The sequence below is a fragment of the Musca domestica genome, unplaced genomic scaffold, assembly GCF_030504385.1.
Source record: "Musca domestica strain aabys unplaced genomic scaffold, Musca_domestica.polishedcontigs.V.1.1 121, whole genome shotgun sequence".
NCBI lineage: Eukaryota > Metazoa > Arthropoda > Insecta > Diptera > Muscidae > Musca > Musca domestica.
Genome location: NW_026712156.1, coordinates 1,719,127 through 1,747,061, shown reverse-complemented (window position 1 = coordinate 1,747,061; position 27,935 = coordinate 1,719,127). Strand labels below are relative to the sequence as shown.

At 32.6% G+C, this 27,935-nt stretch overlaps 1 long non-coding RNA gene across 1 annotated transcript; it reads right to left on the bottom strand.

Moving 5' to 3' along the window:
• Positions 1-1,324: 1,324 nt before the first annotated feature.
• On the bottom strand, positions 1,325-26,629 carry LOC131800687 (uncharacterized). The gene is made up of 3 exons (XR_009341500.1): positions 26,477-26,629; positions 11,085-11,189; positions 1,325-11,016 (listed from the first exon to the last, which is right to left on the bottom strand). It is a non-coding gene; the product is annotated as an uncharacterized LOC131800687 (long non-coding RNA).
• Positions 26,630-27,935: the final 1,306 nt, after the last annotated feature.

Below are 27,935 nucleotides of genomic sequence, written 5' to 3'. Positions count from 1 at the left end.
GCCAACCCCTTCTAGTACCTCACCCACAAAGGTTCACAATTTCCAATAGCAATTTCCTTATATCTGTCATAAGTGGTGAAACAAGTCGGCGATTCTTTACCACTCCCGGTTGAGCACTCAAATTTATAGTTTAATCTATTATTTAATGTTCTTTATTCCCAAATCTGTGGCATTCACTAATTCCTTCGCTTCACAATAAAAGTCACAGTTTTATATTTAATTCGTATAATTATAGATTTGGAATTAATGTTTATTTTAAAAGTAAATGGATTTAATAAAAGTGAATGAACAATGAATAAATGTAAGTAAGCGCCGTCGTTGTACGTCTTTACAGTTCCGCGTCTTCGTATGAACTAACTTCAAGTATGAGTATGATGTATGAGCATACCCTAATTTTCTCATCCCACATATATATATATATATATATATATATATATATATATATATATATATATATATATATATATATATATATATATATATATATATATATATATATATAATATAAATGTTCGATTTTCTTGTAATTTTGTCCATACCAATATTTTTATCTGTATTAGATGAAGTGTAAAAATGGAACACGTCACAATTTGCACAATCATAGCAGAAGTCAAAATATATTTAAATAATCGAACATTGGCTAAGGGTATACACATGTTGGCCATACCGACTGATTTAACTTGTTTTTTTTTTTTTTTAAATAAGACATGAGTCTTAACCATTCACGAAATTAGCACTATTTGAAAAAAGGTAGTTTGCGGACTCTTTAAATTGGAGCAGAAACGACGTTCTGTTTGATTTTCATTGATATAAACATGGAGAACTATTTAAAAGTTTTCATTGTCCCCAAATCCCTGGTGTAATAAAATTGTCTCCACACTTTTTGTCCCCGACTTTTTGGTTGTTACACCCCTCTAAAACAAAGAAGAAAATTTTATAAATAATTTGTTACTATTGTTTTTTTTTTGTTGTCATTATATTTATTTGTTTGGTTGACCATTAATCTGGTGACAATTCGTTCGCCCTGATGTTCACCACTAAATATTATTTAAATTCATTTTTCCTTCAATAAAATATAAATTGTCTCCCATTGGAATTGATGGAATTTCAAATAGATTTTGTTTGTTTGGTAATAAGAGCAAAAATTTCTTTTATTTGTTGCAAAGCAATAGTTTGATATAAATAGATTTTTTTACAATCTTTCAACATGCATATATAATAAAATTTTTGATTTTATTTTTCAATATTTTATTTGTTTTTTTATTGTTAAATAGTTTATGGTTGGTTGGGCTTTGGCAGCATTTTAAAGAAAATAAAAACATGATTTTTTTTTAAATTTTTCCGTTTCTTTTTATTGTTGGTGTGCTTGGATGAACGATAATTGTAAGGGGGGAAATGTACATAATTAAAATTAAGATTTATTTAATATAATTAAAATTAGTTTAATATTTTAATGGGTTTAATTACATATATAGAGAATTCATTTAAAAACTAAAAACAAAACAAAAAAATAATTAATTAATTATGGCTATGTTTGTTTTTTGCCTACAAAAAATATATATGAATGGTTGTTGCATGATTTGCTGTTGGAAAAGAGGATGGATACATGATTTTATTTGTTTTTATTGACTTAAAATTAAAATAAATTTAAATTTTTCATAAATTTTTAATTTAAATTTTTTATAAATTTTAATTTAATTTTTTTTTCTGTTTTAATTATTTAATATTTATAAAATATTCGAATTGTTTCTTTTTTTGAACATTTTAAAACATTATTGTTTGTTTTTTGTTTCAGTTTTATTATTTAAGATAAATACAGAATTCAATTCCTTTATTATTTTGTAAAAATAATTTATGTATGTTTTTTTATAATCTTAGTAAATTTCAAGCAAAATATATTGTATATGAATAGTAGAAGGTGGAAGGGGCGGGCGGGTCAATGTGGTTACACTATCCCAGGTTTGTTGTCATCATTAAAAGGAACCCAAGTGGTTCGAATATTACTGTTTTGAAAAGCGATTTGCAAAAAAAAAAACCTCCTAAAACAGAGGAATTTAATCCGATTTTTTGGGGAAAATTGATTTGAAAAAAATTGTAAATTTTAGTTTATATCTATAATTTTGATATGTATCAGAGGTATGTAAAAGAAATCAAATCGTGTTCGGAAACTCCATTCTGTGGATCTTTTGTGAATATGAAGCCTTTTGCAGATGACCTTCAAAAGAGGTTCAATATACATAGAGTACATTCTATTCTACATGCATATGAAAACCTTCTATAGGGCTTCAATAGACATGGAAGAAATTCTATAGACCTTCTATATGTAAAATATCTTTTATGGACCTTCTATAATCACATGTCCTTTTTTAGGTTTTCTGTGGGTAGAAGACCTTCTATAGGTCTAATAAAGGTAGGAGACCTTCTACAGGTCTTAAATATGCAGAAGACCGTATGAAGGTCTTAGATGGATAGAAGTCTTCTCAAAGGTCTTCTATATGAAAGAGCTTCTTAACAGGTATTCTATGGAATGAAGACCCTTCATAGGTTTTTTATAAATATTTTTATAGATATTTTTATAGATCTTCTTATATGTATTTAAAAAAAGATCTATGGATCGGAGAACTTCTATAGACAAAAGACATTATTTAAATCTTTTATGGTCCTTTTCCTTTTGTCTTCTTTAATAGGGGATCTATAGATAGAAGACCTTTAATAGGTATTTTATAAATACCTATATAAATATAACCTTCAACAGGTCTTTCATTGATATACTTGAAGGTCGTCTTCTGCAGATAAAAAACCTTCCATAGGTCTCCTACACATAGAAGGCCTTCAATAGGTCTTCTACACATAGAAGGTCTTCAATAGATAGAAGACCTTCCATAGGTATTTTATAGTTAGAAGATCTTCAATAGGTTCTTTAAATATTGGAGACCCTGTAGAGGTCTTCTATAGAAAGGAGACCTTGAAAAAATTCTTGTAAGATAGGAAAACTTCTTTACGTATTCTATAGATAAAAGATCTTTAATGGTCTATTATTAAGAGACTTTATATAGGTCTTTTACAGTAGAAAGCTTCCTATTTGGTATTTCTAGGTCCTCTGTAGATAGAAGAGTTGTTTAGGTTTCCGGGAAGAAGATTGAATATTTTTTATGAATGTTCTATATATATGGAAGATCCTCCTCCGGTCTCTTATATATGAACGTCTTGTACAAGGAGGCTTCATGAAGGTCTCTCTACAGATATGTCTCCTATCCATAGTTTTTCTTTATAGGTCTCCTATAATTAAGCAATTTAATATAGGTCTTTTACAGTCGGAATTCCTTAAAAAATCTTCATATTTAGGAGACCGGAGGAAGATCTTACATACATGGAATATCCTCCACACATAGAACATCAAGAGAGGACCTAGGAATATCTAATAGGAATATTATATATTCCTAGGACCTCTTCAGATAGAAGACCTTTTTAGGTTTCCAGGAAGTGAATAGGAATATTAGATATTCCTAGATTCTCTGTAGATAGAAGAGCTCTTTAGGTTTCGGAGAAGAAAAGATAGAATATTTTTCATGGATTTTCTATGTATGGAAGATCTTCCTTCAATCTCGTATATATGAAAGGCTTGTACGTGAAGGTTTTTTTAAGAAATTCTAAACGTCTCCTCTGAAGGCCTCCCCTCACTGCAGATATGTCTCCTATCCATAAAACCTTTTTAAATTTTCGAGGGCAATTCAAATGACACAATATCTTCTCTGTTCCTGAAGTAGAACTATAATCTGTTTTATAAAAGTTTCATGGGTCCACAATTGATAGAAAAAAACTTTCGGTCCTAAGTGGACACTGTCAATTAAACCTTTTTAGTTTTTCGAGGTCATTTCAAATGACAGAATACCTTATCTGTTCCTGAAGTAGATCTGTAATTGTTTTTATAAAAAGAAAAAGATTTCATGGTTCCACAATTGAGAGAAAAAAAACTTTGGGTCTAAAATGGACCCTATCAATAAAACCTTTTTAGTTTTTCGAGGTCAATTCGAATGACAGGAGACCTTCTCTGTTCCTGAAGCAGGTCTATAGTAGTTTTTATAAAAAAAAAACAAGATTTCATGGTTCCACAATAGAGAGAAAAAAGTGAGACTAAAGTAGATCCACGATTCGATTGAGTATGGTTTCCCGAATTTTTTTTATTTCAAATAAGAAAGAGAGCCCACAATTTCAACATCTTGCCTTTTTTTTAATGATGACAATAATTAGCCTCCACCTTCATTTTTTTATTTCTTTAAATTTTTCTCTCGTTTTTTTTATTTTTATTTGCAATGCCCTTTAGTTTTCATTTTCTTTTTTTCATTAATTAATAAAATATTGTAAATATATATTTTAGACATTTATTTGAGTTGGGTTTTGTTTTTTTTTCGGGATTTTTGAAAAATATATATAGAATATATTTAATAAAAATATAAATATTCAATTTTGTTGATATTCATATTTGTGTGTGTTTTACAATAGTGTAATATTCAATTTACAACAATAGTTTATTTTTTTCGTTTGGTAATATAAATTTTACATGATGTAGTTTTTTTTTATTAATTTTTTTCTGGATTTTTTTTTCAATAAATTTTAATCTTCTCCTTTCTTTTAAATAATTTCTTTTTTCTTTTGTATATAGATAAATATATTATATTTAGTTATTTTTTTAAATATCATTTGATTTAATCTTTTCTGGCATATGTATGTATTGTTAAGTGTATAGATATATATATTTATGTTTTTCTTTTATTGATGATTTGTAAATAGAGAGCATATGTATGTAATGTTATTTGAGTGTAAATATCATTTAGATCGGTTCCGTTTTCATTTTTCAAATGAAAACACTTGTACTATACTTTTGTTGTCAAACTAATGTTCTATGGATGTTGTCGTTTCTTTTGTCTGTGTGATAGTTTTAGGCAAAGGTGTAATTGTTGGAATATATTTGTTGAAAAAGTTAAATTGCAAAATATTAAATTAAAGATTTTGGTTTATAAAATTAAGCCTAGAATCAAGTTGGGAAAATTTGAAACGCCAGAACGCTAGAAAAAAAATTATTTTGAAATAGGTTAAAAAATTGTTTCCATTTATATCTCCAATCTAAAAACTGTTTCTTTTATCAACTAACTCTTATAAGGAAAAAGCAGTAAAGAAGGTCATTTGCATATTTAGTAGAGCTTCACATAAAAATAAAATATATAACAAATCGGATGAATAATATATGGTGCATAATAAACGGCAAAGCGGACGAAGATATATATGAAAGCTATATTCAAATCTGAGCCGATCTTGATAAAATTTAGCAAAGGTATTTCTAAGCTGCATTTGATATAATTCCCCAAATATCGTTGTTACAGAGTGCATATTGCATGACTGCGGAGGACAAAACTATCAAGTCGGATAAACAATATATATGGGAGCTAAAGCTATATCTGAACCGATTTCCACCAAATTGAACATACTTATTTCCAGACTTAATATGGACGTATATGCAAAATTCCACACTATTTGGGCTGATATTACATGTTTGGTGCATAATAAATCGGCAAATCGGACGAAGATATATATGGGAGCTATATTTAAATTTTGACCGATTATCTTCAATTTCATTAGTGTTCGTCCTTGGGTCAAACAAATGACTTGTGCAAAATTTCATCTGGATCGGGTAATAAATGCGAACTTTTCCACGAGGATTTCAAATATCGACTGTAAATTAAAAAGGGAAACCATTTTAGCTTTTTTGGACCTTAGCCTTTTTATAACAACATCTATGTTATAGAGAATCTCGACGGTATTACCAAAACAATTTTTATTCGAAATTTAAAACAAATATTTTTTAACAATTACACCCTTTCCTAAAAACTCCCTTTTTTCGTTTCAATCGTCTTCCCCTAAAACGCTCTTTTTTTGAATAGTTAATTTTTATGGATGGATGGATTTTGGTGGTCAATGTGTGGTTACTGTTCGTCGCATCAAGTTAGGATCGAAATGTCTAATAATGAGTTGCAGACCATTTTAAATTGAAATATTGCATTAATATTTGGAATTTATTTGAAAGTCCTTATTTATTTGAAAGGCCTAAATTGGCCCATTTTTCCTCTTGAGTTTGACATTGATCCTAAATCGACGTAAGGCCAGCCACAAACATTGATCTTCTAGTAATGATACATAAATAAAAATATATAAAACAATTTATTCTTCTTTTCTCGATTTTTAGAAGTAACTTTAAGCGATTACAATCAGGTATGAGGACATTTCCAACGTAAGATAATAAAAATCGTTATATATTCAGGTATGTGATGATATTGATGATTCCGTTTGTAAATCGGAATTGGATTTAATGTAGTGGTCTTTGATTATGAGCAGACCTTTCTTTTGAGGGTATGCTTATAAGAAATTATATTTTCAAAATTTCCATAAATCGATTTTAGCCCAAAATGAAACGAATTCGTCTTTTCTTTCATGAGAGGGAGACGAATTCGTGTCATTTTGACTAAAATCGACATTTTGAAAATATTGTTTTTTATAAGCATACCCTCAAAAGAAAGGTCTGTTTATAATCAAAGATCATTAAAGTGAATACCATTCCGATTTACAATCCAAATCGATTATCATCACATATCTGAAAATATAACACATTTTCTTCCTTTCCAAGCTTTTTAAGAACATTCGTGTCACTCACACTATAAGACCTTTTGAAATGTCTTTCGAAAGTGATGGCAATGTGATATAAAAGGTACAGGGTTGCCCATATTCGACGGACCCATGTTTTTTTCGGCCATTTCGATGACTCTTTGGGCCCATTCCAATCGACGAGGCGTGTCCGCAGGGAACAAATGCAAATCAATGCGAATAATCCGTTGTAAAGTGGACCGAGCCATACCCAACTGCTGAGAACGGCGTTTTTGGGATGTTCTTGGGGACCTCTCAATACTGGCTCGTACGGCAGCGATATTCTCGGCCGATCGCCTTGGTCGACTTTTATATGGCCACTCCGGATTAGAAAGAGCCTTACCAGTCGAAAATTTTTCGTATAAACGCTTAATGGTGTTCTTAGAAGGCGCACTTCTCACATTTTTTAATGTTTTAAAAGCACGTTGAGTTTTCACAATTGACTTCTTCTGTTGAATGTAAATTTTAACTATTTCAGAGCGCTCACGTGGCGTGTATTGGTTCATGGTAAAAATCTGCTTGGACTGACGCTTCAAACGCGGTATGTCATTAAGCGATGTGACATCTCTGTCAAAAGTTATGGCGTTGCCAGATGGGTCCGTCGAATATGGGCAACCCTGTATTTCTCATCCCCAATAAAAAATGTTTTTAATTTTGTAAAAACATCATTTGTTTTTTAAGAAAATTGTTAGAGTGCAAAGTATTGCAACATGGAATAATTATTGGAACATATAACATCAACTGAGGACTTTTTCAACAGACGACATGAGGAAGCCCTATTACTTAAAAAAAAAAACTTTTTGGAATACCCTTTTTTCTTTTTACTCTCCTTTTCCTAGTAGAATCTTCCAAATTCTGGAACAAATATATTCAAGATATTCGGCCCAATTACGGTTGTCATATCTATAGTCGTCGACGTTATGTGCATACCGTCATCGCCATCGCTTCGATTCAAAAAAGGTATTACGGTAAGGCATAGAAGCGACATCGACAGTTTAAAAAAAGTTGGCAACACTCCCTTGTTGTTGACAAATAAAGATGAAAAAAATTGTTTGCAGTGTTCTTTTAGATTTTTAAATTACTTCAGAATTAACAAGGACTGCTTTCAGCATGTGCTAATAGAAATTTCGCCAAGCTTTCAATTTTTTTTTTGAAATTTTTTCCAATGTAGATATTTTTACCCTGATTCCGGGAAACTATTTATATATATTTTCTTGGGGGATAGACCCGTGACCCCAGATTTTTGACCAAAAAATCACGGATCCACTTACCCAATATAGACGGTATCGCTTATAAAAATACCTATCCAACAAGTGGTCACTTGATGAGGTTTATTTAAAGCGGTTCGGAAGTTATAGTCAAATTATCGATTTTTTAGACCCGGAATTTTTATCAACAAAATTGATGCCAAATTATAGCCTCCACTCTTAGCTTTCCAAAATGCTACAATTTGGGCTTAAACCTTTTCTGGGTCCAGAGATATTCTCTTCTACGGTTACGCGAAGTAAAGTTTTCTAAATTTAACAGTTGTTGTAAGTTGTCTGCCTTCGGTTGTCATGCGACCACTTGTTGGATAGGTATTTTTTATAATCTATCAACAGGTACCTATATTGCATATATCGAGTAAGTGGATTCTGGCACCTGGACTTTCGAGTCCAGGGGCGGTCCCGGGTCCATACCAAAAAATATTGTTTCCCGAATTCAGGTAAAAATAACGATCTCTGGAAAAAAAATCGAAAAAATCAAAGTTTTTTAAAGTAAAGTTCCAATTGGCCACAGCATTGAGGTTTTTAGCGCTAGGATCTTAGTAGACCAGTGTCGGAAATAACTTCAATATTTCCAAATTGTTTTGCTGTTGTTATTTTCATTGTCAAATTTTCAAATACAAAATAGTTAAAATATCAACGTCGACTAAGAAATACAATGTCACGTCACAATTTTTTACAACGACAGATATTCTTCAAAAACGACTTCACGTCGACTTTTGTATCGCCAATGTTAATATCACCTTTTGGTGTTATCGTTTTAACTACGCATATTGATACACACACACATCGTTGTTACCACTCTCAACCAGATGTTCGCGAGTCTAATCACAAGATAGTAACTGCAAAAAATAACGAAAACCACTATCTGAATATAACCTGGCGTTTTGATTCCTAGAAATCGCCATCTTTGCCCTTCAACAAGGGTTCCGTTTCAAAGTTCAATGTTAATAGCAATCATTTATGGCTATCGACAGAAACGACAAGCCTAATACCGTAATTGTCGCCTCGACTTAATTTTACGACGACGATGACAACCATAATAGGGCCGAATAGCAATCATTCATGGCTATAGACAAAAAAAAAACGACAAACCTAATACCGTAATTGGCGCCTCGACTTAATTTTGCGACGACAACGGTAATAGGGCCGATTCCAAATATTTTCTTTTTGACAAATAACTTTTGTTAGATCTTTTCTTTTTGCTAAGCAACATCGAAATTTTGTTTTCTACAAATTATCCAAAAAGAATTGATGTTTTTACAAAATTAGCTTCGAAAATTTGTTATTGTGTTTTTTTTCATAATTTTTTTTAACACTATTTGATGCTGGATATATGTGTATGGTGTAGGTACATGGTACAAGGGATGGATAGTGTTTTAATCGAAATAATAATTATTTAAAAAATTCAAAAAAAAAAAAAAGTTAATAGTATACAGTTTTTCGGGAGAGCAGGGGGAGTTAAAGAAGACTAAACTTGTATCATTTCGAAATAAAATTGGCATGTTTTTCTAAAACAGTTCGACAAGCCCCTCACAATATTTTGGATTTTGGCTTTACTTCGACTTTAAACCACATTTAAATTAAAAAAAAATATATTTTTTTAATCTGCAAGCTACTTGTGTTTTAATCAAATTTGCTTTGGAATCATTTTAAAGAAGCATGCCATTTTCTTATTATTTTTTATTTTTGGAGCCTTTGTATTTCATTTGTAAATATGATTTTTTTCTATAATTAAGCATAGGGGACTTGGCATACAGTTTAAATACGTTGGCATATTGAAATTTAAAACTCTTTTTTTGAGATATTTAAAAAAAAACTAACGACTTTATTTTAAAATTATTTATATGTATATTATTTGTTTGTTCTCTATGAAACGAAAATATACAAAAAAAGAAGGCATTTTTTTGCGAAGAGAGGGAAGTATTTGCTTTCATTTTGGCTTGGATTGTTTTGTATGTATATATATATATATATAAATGTCTATGTATGATGATTATGTATGTACGAATGTGTTGTCTTTCTATGTAAATACACTTTTTGCCTAGGCATGGAAGTGAGAATTTTGTTTTTTTTTTGTTTTGCTGAACTTAAATTAACACTTATTTAATATAAATATGTATGTTTATTTTGTTGGTAGCCTGATTCGAGTTTGTTTTTTTGTTTGTTTGCTTGTTTCATTTGTATATAGGTATTATATAGATATATAAAAAATTATCAAAATATATTTTTGTTAGGAAGAAGTTTTGTGAAGTTACCAAAACAAGCTTTGGGGCTGTGTGAGAGACAGAGAAAGATTATATTTTTTTTTATAATTTAAATTAATTAGAAGACAAAAAAATTGTACATTGGTAAGTCTTTTTCAAAGTTCTTGTTGTAATTTTTTGTTGTTGTTATTGTTATATGTGGTCTATATGGTAGCATCAGACAGTTTCGAGTTTTTTTTTATCTTCTCTTCTCATTTTTTTGTTTAGTGTAAATTTGGCGGAATTTTCTTTTTTCATGTTGTTTGTATAACTTATTACTAAATTCTCTTGTTTATATAATAATAATAATAGTAATTAAAGATTAATACATACACATTTGTTTTTTACATAATTCCAAAATATATGATATATATAAAGATACGTTTGATAAGTAGATTTGTTTGTTTTATAGTTACTTTTTGTTGTTGGTTTGTTTGTTTGTTTCAAATAAATGTTTCGAGTTTCTCTTGCATTTCGCTTTTCCATTCTTCTGTGTCTTGTGTGTCTGAGGAGTAATTGGAGCTAAAGGTCCGCCTGCAGACTATACATGTGTTGGTTGGTTGGTTGGTTGCTTGTTATGATCCAGTTTCACATCGAAACAAAAAATTATCATTCGAATCACATTTATTTATTTCACATTACAGATGCACAATTGTAAACCAACTTGTTGTTGTTTTTTGTTTGTTTTAATATCCACACACACAACCTTAAATAGTAGTTTGTTTTTTTTTTCTTAGATTTTTGTATATTTTTTAAACGAAAACATCAAAAAATTTGGCATATAATTTTATTCTCTTTGTTTCAATAAACTAAAAAGGAAGGGAGAAAAAATTGAAAATTTAGTATTTGAAAATTATATATATTTGTTCGAACTCACCTTTTATTTAATAAATAATACAATAATTACATTTATTGGTTCATAGGTGGCATTGGGCACATGGGACAACCGGGGGCACCTTGAAAGAAATTCAAAAGAAAAATTCTAGTAAATGGAGAAAAAAGTGGTATTAATAAACTTAGGAAAAAAAAAAATGAAAAATAAAAAAAAACTACATAAATGAAATAAAAAATTGAAAATCCATAAACAAATAAAAAAATTGAAGAAAAATGTACATAAAATAATAAATAAAAAAAATTTAAAATAAAAATAAATTACGTAAATAATATAAAAAATAGTTAAAAAAAAAATAATAAAAAATTAGGAAGAAGAAAAATATGCATAAAAATAATATTAAGAAACGAGTAGTTTTGTCGAATATTTTTACCCATTATAAGCACGCAGATATGAAGAAAACAATTCTTATCTGTAACATTGCCGAAGACACCATTTATCTAAAATGAAAGGATTCCAAGGAAAATCTCTATTTGGGTTCCATTTTGATATTTTGACTTTTAAAATCCCGATGTACGTGCCTTATATTTTAGCTACAGTTTCATAATTTTACGGACTTGTTGCCTTGTAAAGTGTTATTTTAAGAATAAAAGCGAATTTTCAAAGAAAAATTTTAAAAAAGTGAATTTTTTAGAAATTTGACTTTAAAGGACTATTTTCTAAAAATATTTCTTTTTTTTGGGACAGATCAATGTGGACTTTTAGGGAGTATATAATCAAGGATCACTTAAAGTAATTTTTTAATGAATAATTTTTCAAGAGAATGCAAAGAACTTTTTCTAGACACAAAAAAAAGTGGACTTACTGAAGTGGATTTACTATCAAAATGGATCATTGAATGTGGATATCCAAAAAAGTTGAATTTTTTAAGAAAATGTTTTCTAGGACCATTAAAAGTGACTATTTTTCTTAAAATTTTGCTCAAGGGCCAATCGAATTGAATTTTTTAAAGAATATATTTCCAGGGACAATTTTTTTGTTTTAAAAGAATGGTTTTTAAAGATTGTTTTAAAAGATTAATCAAAGTCCACTTAAAAATAATATAGGACCATAAATCTTTTTTTTTAAGTTTTTTTTTTTTTTTTCAAAAACCCATGATTGGTCTTCATTTTTACAGAATATTTTTTAAGAAACATCTGAGCAATCACCGTTGATTTTCATCAAAGACGGCGAATAATTTGTTTTTCAGGGACCAACCAACGTGTTTGTTTTCAAAAAACCGATTTTAAAGGGCAATTTTTTAAAAATATTTTTTTGGGACAGATAAATGTATACTTTAAGGAGTAAATGTTCAAGGACCAATTAATGAATTTTTAATGAATCCAAGGCTTGAAGGCAAGGATATTAATGAGCGTGAACCTGTGTACAATTTAGACTCAACCAAAGTGTGGACTTTTTTTAAAATAATTTTCTAATCTTCAAGGCCGAAAGGAGTCGATTTTTAAAGTTTTTTATTTGTTTCAAGACTCCTCCAAGGCCCGAAGGTCTTGACTATATAAAGATTTTTTCTAGACTGCTCTAAGGTCTATAGATGAGGAAACCCTTTGAAAAGGCTTAGGCTTTTCCAAAATTATTTCTAGACTGCTCCAAAGACTTAGACTTTTTAAATATTTTTTCTATAGTTCTAGAAGGACCAAAGGCTTAGGCTTTTTAAAAATTTCTTCTAGACTCCTTCTATGAGATAGTAACGAGCGTGGACTTTTTTAAAGGCCCAAAGGCATGGACTTTTTAAAGATTTCTTGTAAGCTCTTCCAACGCTCGAAAGCATTGACTTTTTTTAAGATTTTTTCTTGACTCCTGTAAAACCCGAATGCTTTTTAAAGATGTTTTTTCTAGATTTAAGGCCCCAAATCGTGGACTTTTTAAAGATTTCTTGTAAGCTCTTCCAAAGCTCGAAGGCATTAACTTTTTTTTAAGATTTTTTCTTGACTCCTGTAAAACCTGAAGGCTTTTGAAAGATTTCTTTTCTAGATTTAAGGACCAAAAGCGTGGACTTTTTAAAGACTTCTTCTAGACCTCAAGAAGGCGGTGACTTTTTAAATATTTCTTATAGACTCCTCCAACGCCCGAAGCCGTTAACTTTTTAGAGATTTTTTCTAGACTCTAAGGCCCGAAGTCGAGGACTTCTGAAACATTTTTCCTAGACTCCAAGGTCCGAAGGTGTGGATTTTTAAAGATTTTTCCTAGACTCCAATGTCCGAAGGCGTGGATTTTGAAAGATTTTTCCTAGACTCCAAAGCCCAAAGGCATGGACTTTTAAAAGATTTTTGCTAGACTCCAAGGTCCGAAGACGTGGATTTTTAAAGTATTTCTTCAAGACTCCTCCAGCGGAATGCGTGGATTTTTAAAGATTTTTCCTAGACTCCAAGGTCCGAAGGCGTGGATTTTTAAAGATTTTTCCTAGACTCCAAAGTCCAAAGGTATGGACTTTTGAAAGATTTTTCCTAGACTTCAAGGCCCGAAGGCGTGGACTTTTTAAAGATATAGACTCCAAAGCCCGAAGGCATGGACTTTTTAAAGATATAGACTCCAAAGCCCAAAGGCATGGACTTTTAAAAGATTTTTGCTAGACTCCAAGGTCCGAAGACGTGGATTTTTAAAGTATTTCTTCAAGACTCCTCCAGCGGAATGCGTGGATTTTTAAAGATTTTTCCTAGACTCCAAGGTCCGAAGGCGTGGATTTTTAAAGATTTTTCCTAGACTCCAAAGTCCAAAGGCATGGACTTTTGAAAGATTTTTCCTAGACTTCAAGGCCCGAAGGCGTGGACTTTTTAAAGATATAGACTCCAAAGCCCGAAGGCATGGACTTTTAAAAGATTTTTGCTAGACTCCAAGATCCGAAGACGTGGATTTTTAAATATTTCTTCAAGACTCCTCCAGCGGCCGAAGACGGTAACTTTTTAAAGATTTTTTGTAGAATATAAGGTCCGAAGGCGCGGACTCTCTTAGACTCTTTAAGACTTTTTATTGGATTTTTTTTAAGATTTCTTGTAGCCCAATGAAACCGAGGACTTTTAAAGAATTTTTTTCAGACTACTCCATAGACCGAAGGCTTAGACTTTTTTTTAAAGATTTTTACAGACTCCTACAATGCGAGCGTGTAGTTTTTAAAGATCCAAGGCCCAAAGGCGAGGACTTTTTAAAAACTTTTTTGTAGACTTCAAAGCCCGAAGGCGTGGACTTTTTAAAGACTTTTTTATAGACTTCAAAGCCCCCAAGGAGTGGACTTTTTAAACACCTTTTTATAGACTTCAAAGGCCGAAGGCGTGGGCTTTTCAAAGATTTTTTTTTAAACTTCAAGGCCCGAAGGCGTAGTCTTTATGAGATTTTTTCTAGACTCCTCCTGACACCGAAAGCTTTGACTTTTTAAAGATTTATTTTAGGCACCATAAAGACGAGGGCTTTTTAACGATTTTTTAAAAGATTTTTACAGACTCCTACGATGAGATATATACGAGAGTATAGTTTTTAAAGATCCTAGGCCCAAAGCGTGGACTTTATAAATATTTCTGCTAGACGCAAGGACCGAAGGTACGGACTCTTTAAAGATTTGTTATTAGATGCTAAGGTCTGAAGAAGTGGATTTTTGAACGATTTTTTATAGACCTCAAAACCCGAAGGCGTGGTCTTTTTAACGATTTCTTTTTAGACTTCAAGGGCTTGAACATTTTTTGAAGATTTCTTGTAGACCCCATGAAGCCGAGGACTTTTTAAAGATTTCTTGAAGACTCCTCCATAGACCGAAGGCTTAGACTTTTTTAAAGACTTTTTCTAGACTCCTACAATGAAATATTAGCGAGAATGGAATTTTTAAAGATTTAGGCCCGAAGGCTCAAAGGCTTGGACTTTATAAAGATTTATTCTAGACCCCATGAAGCCGAAGATTTTTCAGGATTTCTTCTATTTAAAATCTTTAGCTTCTCTAGGCTCTTGATTTGCAGAAAAAGGGAGTTTTCCTGACTTCATTTTTTTCAATATAACGGGTTCCTGGATTTCTTGGGTGGATTGCAAATGTTTTGTGTCTTAGGATTACATAGAATTTTAGAAACAGATCATGAATTGTAACCCGAATTCTACAGTTAAAAAAACCTTCAGACTTTGCACCAAAAACAAACGTAGGAAGATGGATTTTAAAAAAACTCTTTCAAGGTAAGATTTAGCAAAAATTTTCTTAATTTTTTTTTTTTTTTTGTTAATGAACATTCTTTGAAATTATTGATGGATATCTATGTTAAGATTTTTACTTTTTTATAGCCTGTTCCAGAACTGCAAGAATGTGAAAGTTTTGGCTACGATAACAGATTTTCACTTTTGATATCGAAAATTGCAGAATTAATATTCATCCATATCCTTGGTCTCTGTTATGGTTGAAAATTACTTAGAAATTTTCTGAAGGTTTTTTTTTCGAGAAATGCTATACTTGATTTTTGCAGATTTACAAAAAATGAATTCGAAATAACAAAACTCTCTATTTCTTACCCTCTCTCACATAAAATTATTAGAAAAAAAGAGCGAAAACTGTACACCGACTTTTAAAATAATTTCTCAAAATTTTCCTTTCGTTTTATTTTACCTTTCGCTTTAACACACAGATACTTCGTCGTTTTTCGTTGTGTGCTCCCGAAGTTACCCAAAAAAAACTTACCATGCATATTGGAATGTCTATGATTGTGATGAAGCATTGCGGCAGCTGTGGCATATGGCGGTGGCATATTTGATTGCAGGGCCACCGGTGACAAAGGTCGACTGTTCATGTGTTGTGGCGGTGTTGGTGGCGGCGGATGTGGTGAAATGTTACCGCTGCCGCCAGCAATGCCAACGCCTAAACCACTGCCAGATGGAGGCGGGGGTGGATACATGGGCATGTTTTGTCCTCTCATTAAATATGGAGGTGGCGTTGGTGTTAATGGTGGCTGATGTTGTTGTTGCTGCTGTTGTTGCAATGGTGCATTCATGAGTTGGGGTGGTGGCGGTGTCGCTGGGTGCTGTAGGTGTTGTTGTTGTTGTTGCTGCTGTTGTTGTAGTGTATGTAATTGTGGCGATAATGCACGTGCATTGCACGGAGTATTTAGAGTTCGTGTCGCTGCCGTATTCGAAATCTGCTGCAACAGTCGACAATCGGCCGCTGTGTAAACAGATGATGAAGAACTTGTATCGTGTTGAGCATACGAGCCATGTCCACTATCATTCGAGGATACCGATCCTGGATGGTGGAGGGAAAAGAATTGAATTGAAGGACACATTTCGTCTTTTTTGTTTTTTGAAGTGGCAAAACAACAAAATTGCTTTTGTTTGAATTCACGGTTGTTGTTGTGGTTATTATTGTTAGCTGGTAGTTTATTTTTGTTGTTGTTAATGTTGTCGTCCATTAGTTTGTTTTTATTTGTTTAGTAAATAATACGGGTGCATTTGTGTGTGTGTGTGTGTGAGAGTGCGTGTGTTCAGTGAAAAGTAGAGTGCATTAGAGAGTGTTTATTATTGAAAGTAGGAGTAGAGATATTTCCGAGGAAGCTGAGTGAAAGGCAAAGAGTTTCAGACAAGCAGATGTTATCGAACAAATATTGATTTGAAAAAATTGTTATCGAAAATCTTTTAGAAAAATGAGGTATCGGTTAACAGTTCTATAGAAAAAAGATCGATACGACATAACTATGGAAACATTAGTTATCGAAACAATTTTCTGTATCAAAAAAATTTTTATCGAATTAGTTTTCTATTTAAAAATTGATTTTCGATTCACTGTTCTATAGAAAATGTTGTTATGTGCCAAAAATTGTTATCGAACAACTTTCCTTTGTTATCGATTCGATAACTTTTTTATCGAATAAAGTTTCTTTAAGAAAAAGATTTTTTTATCAAAAAAATGTTTGTGGAAATATTAGTTATCGAACAACGTCTCTGTTAAAAAATTGTTATCGAACCACTTTTCAACTTGTTATCGAAGAGCTTTCCTGTGGAACAAGTTGTTATCCAACAACTCTTAACTAGGAAAGTTGTTATCGATAAACGTTTCGCAGGAAAAATTTGTTATCGAGCTACTTTTGAACAGAAAAAGCTGTTCGATAACAGTTTCCACAAGAAAAAAATATTATTTTTATTGAACAGAGAAAAGTTGTGATCGAACCATTTTTCTATGGTAAACTCGGTTATCGAAAAACTTTCTATAGGAAATGTTGTTATCGAAATAATTTTTCACGGGAAGAGTTGTTATCGATCAACTTTACTCTAAGAAAAGTTGATATCGAACCTATATAAATTGAGTTATTGAACGATTTTTTTTCAAAAAAGAAAATATTCTTATTTAAGAACTTGTCTCGAAAAGATGTTAATGAACAACATTTCTATGGAAAAAGTTGTTAGCGAACGAAAACATGTTTTCGACAAAAATTTTCTTTGGAAAAAGAAATTGTTTTAGAAATTTCTGAAAAGTTGTTATCGACCACATTTTTTGCGGAATAATTTGTTATCGGTCTACTTTTCTATGGGAATATTTGTTATCAAATATCTTTCCTCTAAGAATAATTTTTATCGACCAACCTTTCTCCGGAAATAGTCGTTTTATCGAACGACTTTTCTATGCGAAAAGTTATTTTCGTATAACTTTCCTACTGGAAAAGTTGTTATCGGTCCACTTTTCAAATGATCAAACTACTTTTCTACGAGAGAAGCTGTTATCGAACAACTTTTTTATGGGATAATTTCGTTCCACTTTTCTATGAAAACATTTTTTATCGAACAACTTTCGTGTAAAAAAATTGTTATCGACCAACCTTTCCACGAAAAGGTAGTTATCGAACGACTTTTCTTTGTAAAAAGTTGCTTTCGAACTATTTTCCTACTGGAAAATTTGTTATCGGTCCACATTTCAAAGAGAAAATTGGTTATCAAAGCACTTTTCTGCTGGAAAAGTTATTATCGAACTACTTTTCTACGGGAAAAGCTGTCATTGAAGAAATTTTCTGAAGGTAAAAAAGTTATCGAACAATGTTTTTATGGGATAAGTTGTTGGAAAATTATTATCGAACAACTTCCACTAAGAAAAGTTTTTATCGACGGAAAAGGTAGATATTGAACGAATTTTCTATTTGAAAATTCTGCTGGAAAAATTGTTATCGGTCAACTTTTTAAAATGAAAAAGAGGTTATAGAAGCATTTCTCTGCTGGAAAAGTTATTATCGAAGCACTTTCCTACGAGAAAAGCTGTTATCGAACAACGTTTCTGAAGGTAAAATTGTAATAGAACAATTTTTTATGGGATACATTGTTATCGGTCCACTTTTCTATAAGAAAAGCTGTTATCGAACAACTTTTTTTATGGGATAAGTTGTTGTCGAACAATTTTTCTCTGTTTTCGCACAACTTTCCTACTTGAAAATTTGTTAGCGGTCAACTTTTCCACTGGAAAAGTTATTATCGAACTACTTTTCTACGAGAAATGATGTTATCGAACAAATAATTGTAATCGATAAACTTTTCTTTAAGAAAAGTGGTTTTCGAACTACTTTCCTACTGGAAAAGTTGTTATCGGTCTATTGTTAAAAGGGAAAAGCGGTTATCGAAGCATTTTCAGCTGATAAAATGTTTATCGAAATACTTTTCTGTAAGAAAATCTGTTATCGATAGACTTTTCTAAATGTAAAATTGTTATCAAACAAATTTTCTCTAGGAAAAATGTTATCGGTTGTTATCGATCAACTTTCTTACTTACTTAATTATTACCGAACCATTTTTCTATGGAAAAAAATTGTTATCGAACAACTTCTGTCCAGTAAAAGTTGTTGTCGTTCCACATTTCTATGGGAGAATTTGTTATCGACCCAATTTTCATTAGCACATCTATTATCGAACACATTTTCAAAAGAAAAATCTTGTTATCGAATTATTATTTCTATTGGAGAATAGTTCTTAAACAACCGTGAAAATTATTTATCAAACTATGTTGTTATCGAAAATATTGGAATTTTTTTTAAATATTTGCTTAAACTCTTTGCCTTAATAGTTCCCCCGAAAAAAACCCCACCAAAAGAAAATTGAAAGTGTTTTGTATTGAAAAAAAAAAAAATATTTGTTTAATTGTTAGCACCATCACACCATAGAGATTTGAAAGAAGTAATGATCCACTTGCTTAGCAATAGCACTATTATTAGGAGAAGTCAGCATTTTAAAAAGTGTTTTGCGAATCAATGTTTCAGGTTTTTTTATTTTCTGTTCTACCAACCAAAGCCATTCCAATATGCAGGGTTTGTCTACTTCCAAAAAATTGTATTATTCGATTAAATAGCAAATAGACTTATATTAGCATTATTAGTTAAGCATTGAATGGGGGAAAGAGAGAGGGCCTAAAATATAATGTTAATGGGTTGCTTTGGATTCTTAAAAATACATGGGTTTTAATTGGGTTTAAGCACCTGCAGGGTGAAGTCTTTAAGAAAGCAAAAAATTAACACAATGCTACAAAATTTAAAAATTGGTAATTTTTTTAAATTTTTATTTTTTTTTTCAAATTCCAACTCCCAGAAAAAATGAAAATTTATCCTTTTGACCTTGATTTTGTAGCATTATGTCTCATATATTTTTGTTATTTTTTTTTGCATTTAGTAGATTATTACAAAAGCGTTGGCATAACTACTACATTCATGACAACCTTACCTAATTATTTTGATGTATCTGATATAGGAACTCTTCAAATTTTTATACAGTATACAGAGAAAATCTTAAGTAATTTTTGCTATATTTTTTTTCTTCTAATCTGCCGGAACTTCAGTTGAAATCTGTGTTATTTTATCCATTCAAAAAAGGCTGCAATTCGAAAAGTTGTTTAATTCTGGGAAATTTCAATGGGAAGAAGTAAATGGAGACAAGTCATTATTTTGTTGCCGGAGAAGCTAAAATTCGTTCCAAGAAATTCCAAAATTTCGTAAGCTAAAAACTCCCTCAATTCACCCCCTTCATTTTGGTTAGAATTCACCTGAAAATTCTCTTCCGTTCCCTTTTAGACTTTTTTATGTTTGAAAACTCTTTTAGAAACCCCCAGAAATTACTAAGAAAACCAGCTAAACATTTGAAAATTTTGTTCTTTGCTACAACCCCAACTCCCATGTGATTTCCTCAGACAGGTTTTTCCGAACTAGAAAAAAAAACTAGAACAAATGTGAGCGTTTAGTTAAGAGATAATCTTGTATGATAATTACCCCCCTCCTCTCCCCTCCTAGATTTTCATGTAGGCAACAACACACAAGTGTGCGACAAGACGACCTTGAACTTCTCTAAAACAAGCAGCCGTTTATTATTTCTATTTAATTTGCCAAGCCAGAATGTAACTAATTGAGGTTGTTGTTGTTATTATTGTTGCTCTATAGATTTCTTTGAAATTCGCTAAACCTTTAATCCGTTCAAATTGTATTTGAAATCGATAGTTACTTTAAATACTTAACCCTTTGTGATTAGTGATGGTGGTAATGGAGGAAATTTTATTTAATTTTTATACCCTCAGCCATATGACTAGAGAGGGTATATCATTTGATACGCCCAAAACGTGCCTCATCGAAATAACGGTTTTAGCCCTAGGTCTCTTTAGACCAAATCCGTTTCAGGACATTTGGAGCTGATCTAGCGATGTCCATCTGTCGTCCTTCTGTCTGTCTGCCCGGCTGGTCTACACAATAACTCTCAAAGGAAGCATCCGATTTGGTCCAAACTTGGTACTTCGTAATATTATTGTCAAACTTAGATAAAGTTCTGAGATGATCAATATGGGTCCACTCCTTCTGATACCTTCGACACAAAATGCCAACATTTTCAAAGAAAATAATTTACTGCACAGAAAGAGAAAGGATAACCCGATCTTGCTCCAACTTTGCAACAGCTAATATTTGCATCAGTGCAAAGTCATGTGCAAAAATGGACAATAATGGTCCACTCCATCAAGTACCTCCCCCACAAAGGGCCAAAATTTTGAATAATCATAATTCTTATAAAATGTGATGTAAGTGTACGATTGTCTTCAAATTACACACATCACAATATTTTTATTAACCCATGGTATGGTGTGAAAATGGAATATATCGATCCACTTCTTCTGGTATCTCCCCCACAAAGGGTCAAAATTTTGAATATTCATGAAGCTCATAAAACACAAAATTAACATTCGATTCCATTCAGACTTGACGCATCTCAATATTTCTATCAACACAAGACCTCTTATAAAGATGGTAGAGATCGGACCATTCCTTCCGGTACCTCCCTCACAAAGGGTCAATGTTTTGAATAGCAAAAAACTATTATAAAAACCAAAATAAGCACCCGGTTCTCTTCTAATTACACACATCACAATATTTTTGTTAACCCAAGGTCTGGTGTGTAGATGGAATATATCGGTGCACTCCTTCTGGTACTTCCCCCACAAAGGGTCAACATTTTGAATATCCATGAAGCTCTTAAAATGTGAAATTAACATCCGATTTCATTCAGACTTGGTGCTTCTCAATATTTTCATCAACACAAGATCTCTTATAAAGATGGTAGAGATCGGAACATTCCTTCCGGCACCTCCCTCACAAAGGGTCAAATATTTTGAATAACAAAAAACGATTATAAAATCCGAAATAAGCATCCGGTTCTCTTCAAATTACACACATCACAATATTTTTATTAACACAAGGTCTGGTGTGAAGATGGCAAATAATATCGGTCCACTCCTTCCGGTACCTCGCCCACAAATGTGTCCAAATTTTGAAAATCCATGAAGCTCTTAAAACGTGAAATTAACATCCGACTACATTCAGACATTCCATCAACACAAGATCTCTTATAAAGATGGTAGACATCGGACCATTTCTTCTGGTACCTGCCCACATAGGTTTCAAGATTTGGAAAAAACAAAACGCTCAAAGAAAACGAAATAAGCATCCAACTCGCTTCAAATTTCTAACATCCAAATATTTTTGCTAACGCAGGTCCGTTGTGAAGATGATATATATCTGCCAACCCCTTCTGATACCTCACCCACAAAGGGTCACATTTTCCAATTCTTATATCTGTCATAACTTGGAAAACAAGTCAGTGATGCTTAGCGAGGATGATCCCTAACCAAGAAAAATATTCAGTAAAAAAGACCTGTTGCAATTCAAAAAAAAAAAAAAAAAAAAAAAACGAAATCGAAAACCAACCAAAAAATCCAAAAAACCCAATAGTGTTTCGAACTAACATAATATTATTAACAAGTAAAAAACATTAAGTTCGGCCGGGCCAAACATTTAATACCCTCCACCTTAGGGTAAAAGAACATTAGAAGAAATGTGGCAAAAACCATTAAAATGCCGAATATCGGGAGGTACCGTTATATGGGGGCTACACCAAAACGTGGACCTATAATTACAATGTTCCGCCACACGAACTAGGACCCATTATGACCCACAAATACCAATTTTTAGACAAATCAGTGAAAAAAATGTGGCAAAAACCATCAAAATACCGAATATCAGGAGGTACCGTTATATGGGCTATACCAAATCATGGACCCATACATGCAATGTTTCGCCACCGGAGCTGGAAACCATTATGACCCACAAATACCAATTTTTAGACAAATCCGTGAATAAATGTGGCAAAAAAACTAAAATACCGAATATCGGGAGGTACCTTTATATGGGGGCTATACCACAACGTGGACCTATACATGCAATGTTTTGCCACACGCTCAGGGACCCGTTATGACTTACAAATACCAATTTCCAGACAAATCCGTGAAAAAATGTGGCATAACTCATCAAAATACCGAATATCGGGAGGTACCGTTATATGGGGACTATACCAGAACGTGGACCGATATATCTCATTTTCAATACCAACCATCCTAGACACAATGCAAATAGCGCTGCTAAATTTTGGCGCTCTACGTCAGATAATGTGGGCTGTATCGTGATTTCAACAGACAGACAGACAGACGGACATCGTTAAATCGACTTAGAATTTTATGCTGATTATGAATATATATACTTTATGGGGTCTACGACGAATATTTCTGGATGTTATAAACGGAATGACAAAGTTAATATACCCTCCTTTCCAAGGTGGAGGGTATAATAAGTAAAAAAGCAGTAAGCTCGGCCGGACCGAACTTTGAATACCCTCCACCATTTGGAGAGAATTTGGAAATTTTCAAAAAAAAAAAAATCCTTTAAAAGTTCTGTCAAAATCTTAAAACTACCGATTATATCCGTTATTTTCGGGGTCTATACGAAGACGTCAACCTACATAGGCAAATTTGTCATAAGCCATTACAATATTCAAATACGAAACTTGTAACATAAATCCGATGAATAATGTAGCTAAAATCATCAAAGTACCGAATATAGGGAGGGGTACCGTTATGAGGGACCTATACGAAGACATAGACCTGCAAAATACTTCATGGACTTCAAATACTAATATTTGAAATAATTCCGGTGGATAACGTATTTTAAAATATCAAAGCACCGAAAATAGTGAGGTACCGTTATATGGGAGCTATACGAAGACCGGGATCTGCATTGGCAATTTGTAAAAAATCCGGTCAATAATGTAGCTAAAATCATCAAATACCGAATATAGGAAGGTACCGTTATGGGGGACCTATACGAAGACATAGACCTGCAAAATACTTCAATACTAATATTTGAAATAATTCCGGTGGATAACATATTTTGAAATATCAAAGCACCGAAAATAAGAAGGTTCCGCAATATGGGGGCTATAAGAAGACCCGGATCTGCATTGGCAATTTTCTGTCACAGGCTGTAGTACCCATTAGAAACTCTAAATACGAAATTTGAAACAACTCCGGTGCAAAATGTCGCTAAAATCATCAAAATATTGGGAGGTACCGTTATATGGGGGCTATACCTAACCTTGGATCTATATAGCCAATTTTCAATACCAAAAGTCCTGTAGATCAACACACATTGTGTAAAATTTATCAACCTACTTCAATTTTTTCGGAAGAGGCTAGAGATCGAGTTTTATGCTGATCAAGAATATATTCTTTGTGGGGTCTAAAATGTATATTTCGAGGTGTTACAAACGGAATGACAAACTACTTAGAAAAAAGCCTGTAGCAACTCAAAAAAAAAAAAAAAAAAAACAAGTAAGCAAAGGCTACAGTCGAGCGGGGCCGACCGTTGAATACCCTACAACACTATAATAAACGATACAGTTTATATAGGCGAGATACTCGAAGAATTTCACAAGATATTGCGACAAATAATAAAAGAAAACCATCAGGTTTCGTTCTTTAATTTTCGAATAATAGCAACTTAACTAATTTAAATGGTCATCCTAGATCTGGAACCAATATTTCCCAAAGACCAATAATCTCTCAGAAGTGGCAAAAGATTAACATTATTATTGGTTTTTGACTGAAACGCATCTATATGAGATACAGACATTTGACTATATTCTTCAACGAAATCAGCGTTAACGAAATAGTCAGAAGTGCGTCTTTCCTGTATTTGTGAATTCTCCAAAAAGTCACTGGAATGGACATTTTCGTATTTTGTCTACAAAAGTTGGCAAACTATTTCCCACTTTTGCAATGTCCGGTAACCCCCATTCAAATGGGCGTGAGGATCGGTTGATAATTACGACCTGCTTACAATGTTGCAGTTTTTTGGTTCATTTCAACCCCTAAATATATGGCGATCATCTCCAAAAAGAGTAGGCTTCTATTCTGACCCTCATCTTATCCCCATGCAAAATTTCGTAAGGATCGGGCCATAATGCGATCTGTATATGATATCCTGATATCCTAACTACTTAGTTTTGTTAGCTGTAGAAATATTACCAAATGTTTAATTCAAAATGAAAATATGCCAAAAATATGACAAAATTGAAAAAATATGAGAAAATTTTTCTTTCCTGCCAAGAGGCCATTCTGAATTAATGAGAACTGTCGAAATCAGTTCAGCCGTTCTCGACATATAAGAGATCTTTCAAGCATATCTTCTTTGATAGACATATATATCACACATATTTCGCTATATATCCGATTTGTTGGATGTTAACATCAATGTAAAGGTCAGAAGTACCTTGTCATGGCTTTGTGATTTCGCCGGTATTTAAAATATTCGCGGTTTAATGAAAAATTTTGAATTTTTTCAACACAAAAGTTATCGTATATTTTACCCGCTAAATATTATCCGATGAACACCCAAATTGGTATGCTTCTTCCCCGCCCTAAACTCTAGCTACATGCGAAATTCCGCGTCGATTGGTCTATAATTGTGACCTGTATAGCTAATGCAAATCCGACATTTTTTCAGTATTTGGTCCATTTCAACCCTAAATATTATGCGATCATCTCCAAAAGAAATAGGGTTCTATTCTGACCTAAGCCCCACCTCCATTCTAAATTTCGTGAAGATCGGCCATAATTGCGACCTGTAGAGTGATTACAAATTAACATGGACAGACGGACGGACGGACATACATAGCTAGATCGACTCAGCTCGGCGAGCTAGGAAGATCCATATATACTTTCCTATATGGGAAACCAATATTTCGAGGTGTTACATAAATTCTGGCCCAATCAAACTTATAATACCCCCAACACATAGTGTTGTAGGGTATAAAAACCCAATAATTTTGTCATAATATTTTTAAAATCCTCAAACTATTCCAAATTTTTAGAATATATATAATAAGTCGTCGATTAGGCAATTTGTTGTGTTCATAATTTTTTTTTAAATCCCTCAGAAAATATTTGTCAAAAATCATTATTGACTATTTTACAATCCTCTATTTGGGTTACTTATCGGGGTAACTTTCAAACGCCGATAAGCGTAACTTCTATTTTTCTCTACTACTTTCAAATTACTGCAATTTTCCTGTAATTTTGAAGACATTTGAATTTTGTCAAACAATTGTATTTTAAATTCTATTTAGTATTGGGTCTACACAAAGCTGAGGAACCGGCACAGTGCCTCTGACCTATATGTCGAATTCTCATCAATTTCAATATTAAGTTACATTTATAAATATATTAAGATTTTTAAAATTATTTTTCTCTTAGACTTATCTAATTTCCTCCACAGGACCCCCATCACTAATGTACGGGTTATACGATTACCACAGTCTAGAAAACCATTACTTAAAAATAGAAAACTATAATAATTTCTAAATATGGCATAAAAGCTAAGTTCTAAGTTAGTTAGTAGTAAATAATAGAATGAATAGCTGTGGAAAACTACTACAACCAAACCCCCAAATGACGTTATATTAAAATTAAAAAAAAATAAATAAATAAACTCTAGACCAGACTACTTTGAGAAATGAATGAAACGAAAGTAAAAGAAAAATAGAAAATATAAATAAAATATTGAAAATGCAAAATGGAAACTTACCAGAGGTAACAGATTTCCTTAAGGTAAATCACGAAATGTGGTAACACTACTACTTTCTAAGTTTAAATCCACCGAAGGCAAGGGAGGCGGTGGTGCTGGAGTATCCGAATGGGAACGTTCATGTATCGAACGTACGGGGGGATGGAATCATGGTGGCTGAAAAAAAAGAAAAAAATATGAAATTGTTTTTGGGTACATTTTTTAAAAAAAATATTTCATATAAAAACCAAGATCATCAGTCGGTTGGTCGACAGATGTATACCAGCAGCATTTGTATACTCTCTTGGGACATACCATAAGATTGGACCTACATATACGATCTTTATACTTAATCTAATTTCGTGACAAAAACATTGGGAATTACCAGAAGAAGTGGACCGAACAGAACACACACAAGATTTAACAAACTCTCCACACCAGGCGTGTCAGGAAGGACATGCATGATCTAGAGAGGAGGTCCAACGCTATAAGAGAGAATTTCTAGATCAAGAAGCCTATCAGGCAGGTCTGAGTGACGTTCATACCGAGCAGTCGCAAATGCCAACAGCAATTACAAGATGAATGCCGTCCTCGGAGTCACCCCAATTTGGAGCGTGGCTAGACAAACAAGGGTAGTTTGGCTCAATTACGTTCAGGATGGTGCAGTTCGTCTCAATTCGTTTGGGCACGAATGACGAAGGTGTGTGATACAGACTCGCACAATAACTGGCGCATTTTATTGCGCCTCAAACCTACCCAAACTCACTCAGAAGATCTCTGGTTACAGCCCGTTAAGGTAGCTGAATTTTTAAAATGGAGCTGAACCCGACTAGCAGAATATCAAAAATCCACATGTCGTACTGCAACACCACAATCTAATGTTGTGGAAGTATAGTTTTGTTCGAGTAAAAGAAGTTAAATTTTATGAGAGTTACAAATAAATTGGGGAGGGCAGGATACCAGGAAGGTCCAGTAACAATTTTTCCGATGGCTGATGTGATTTTTGGTTTGAGATTTTTACCGTTCTTACAATTAAATGGGTAGGGGGATACCAGAATGAGTCCAGCTAACATTTTTTCCGAGGGCTCTGATGTCTGATTTTTGGTTGGGATTTCCTACCGTTTCTCCAAAAAAGTTATTTAGATGCGGCATTGGAATTACTGTGGGAACTATGGGAAGTACCATAGATAGAAACGAACATCAAACGATTCGGACAAATTTTTAGAAAAAAGTAGACATTTTCCAATACTTTCATTTCGAATAAAAAGTATTTTTTTCCCGTTTTCGGATAAAACAATCGAAAATATTCGATTTCGAAAAAAAAAAAAAAATAGTAATCTTTTAGGGTACCAGAAAGAGCCAGGTAACATTCCGAGGGCTCGGTGTGGTCCAATTTTTTTTTTGTCGAGATTTTTCTACCGTTCTCCAGAAAAGTTATTAGATTATGGACTCCGCGAACTATGGAGACGAACATCAAAAA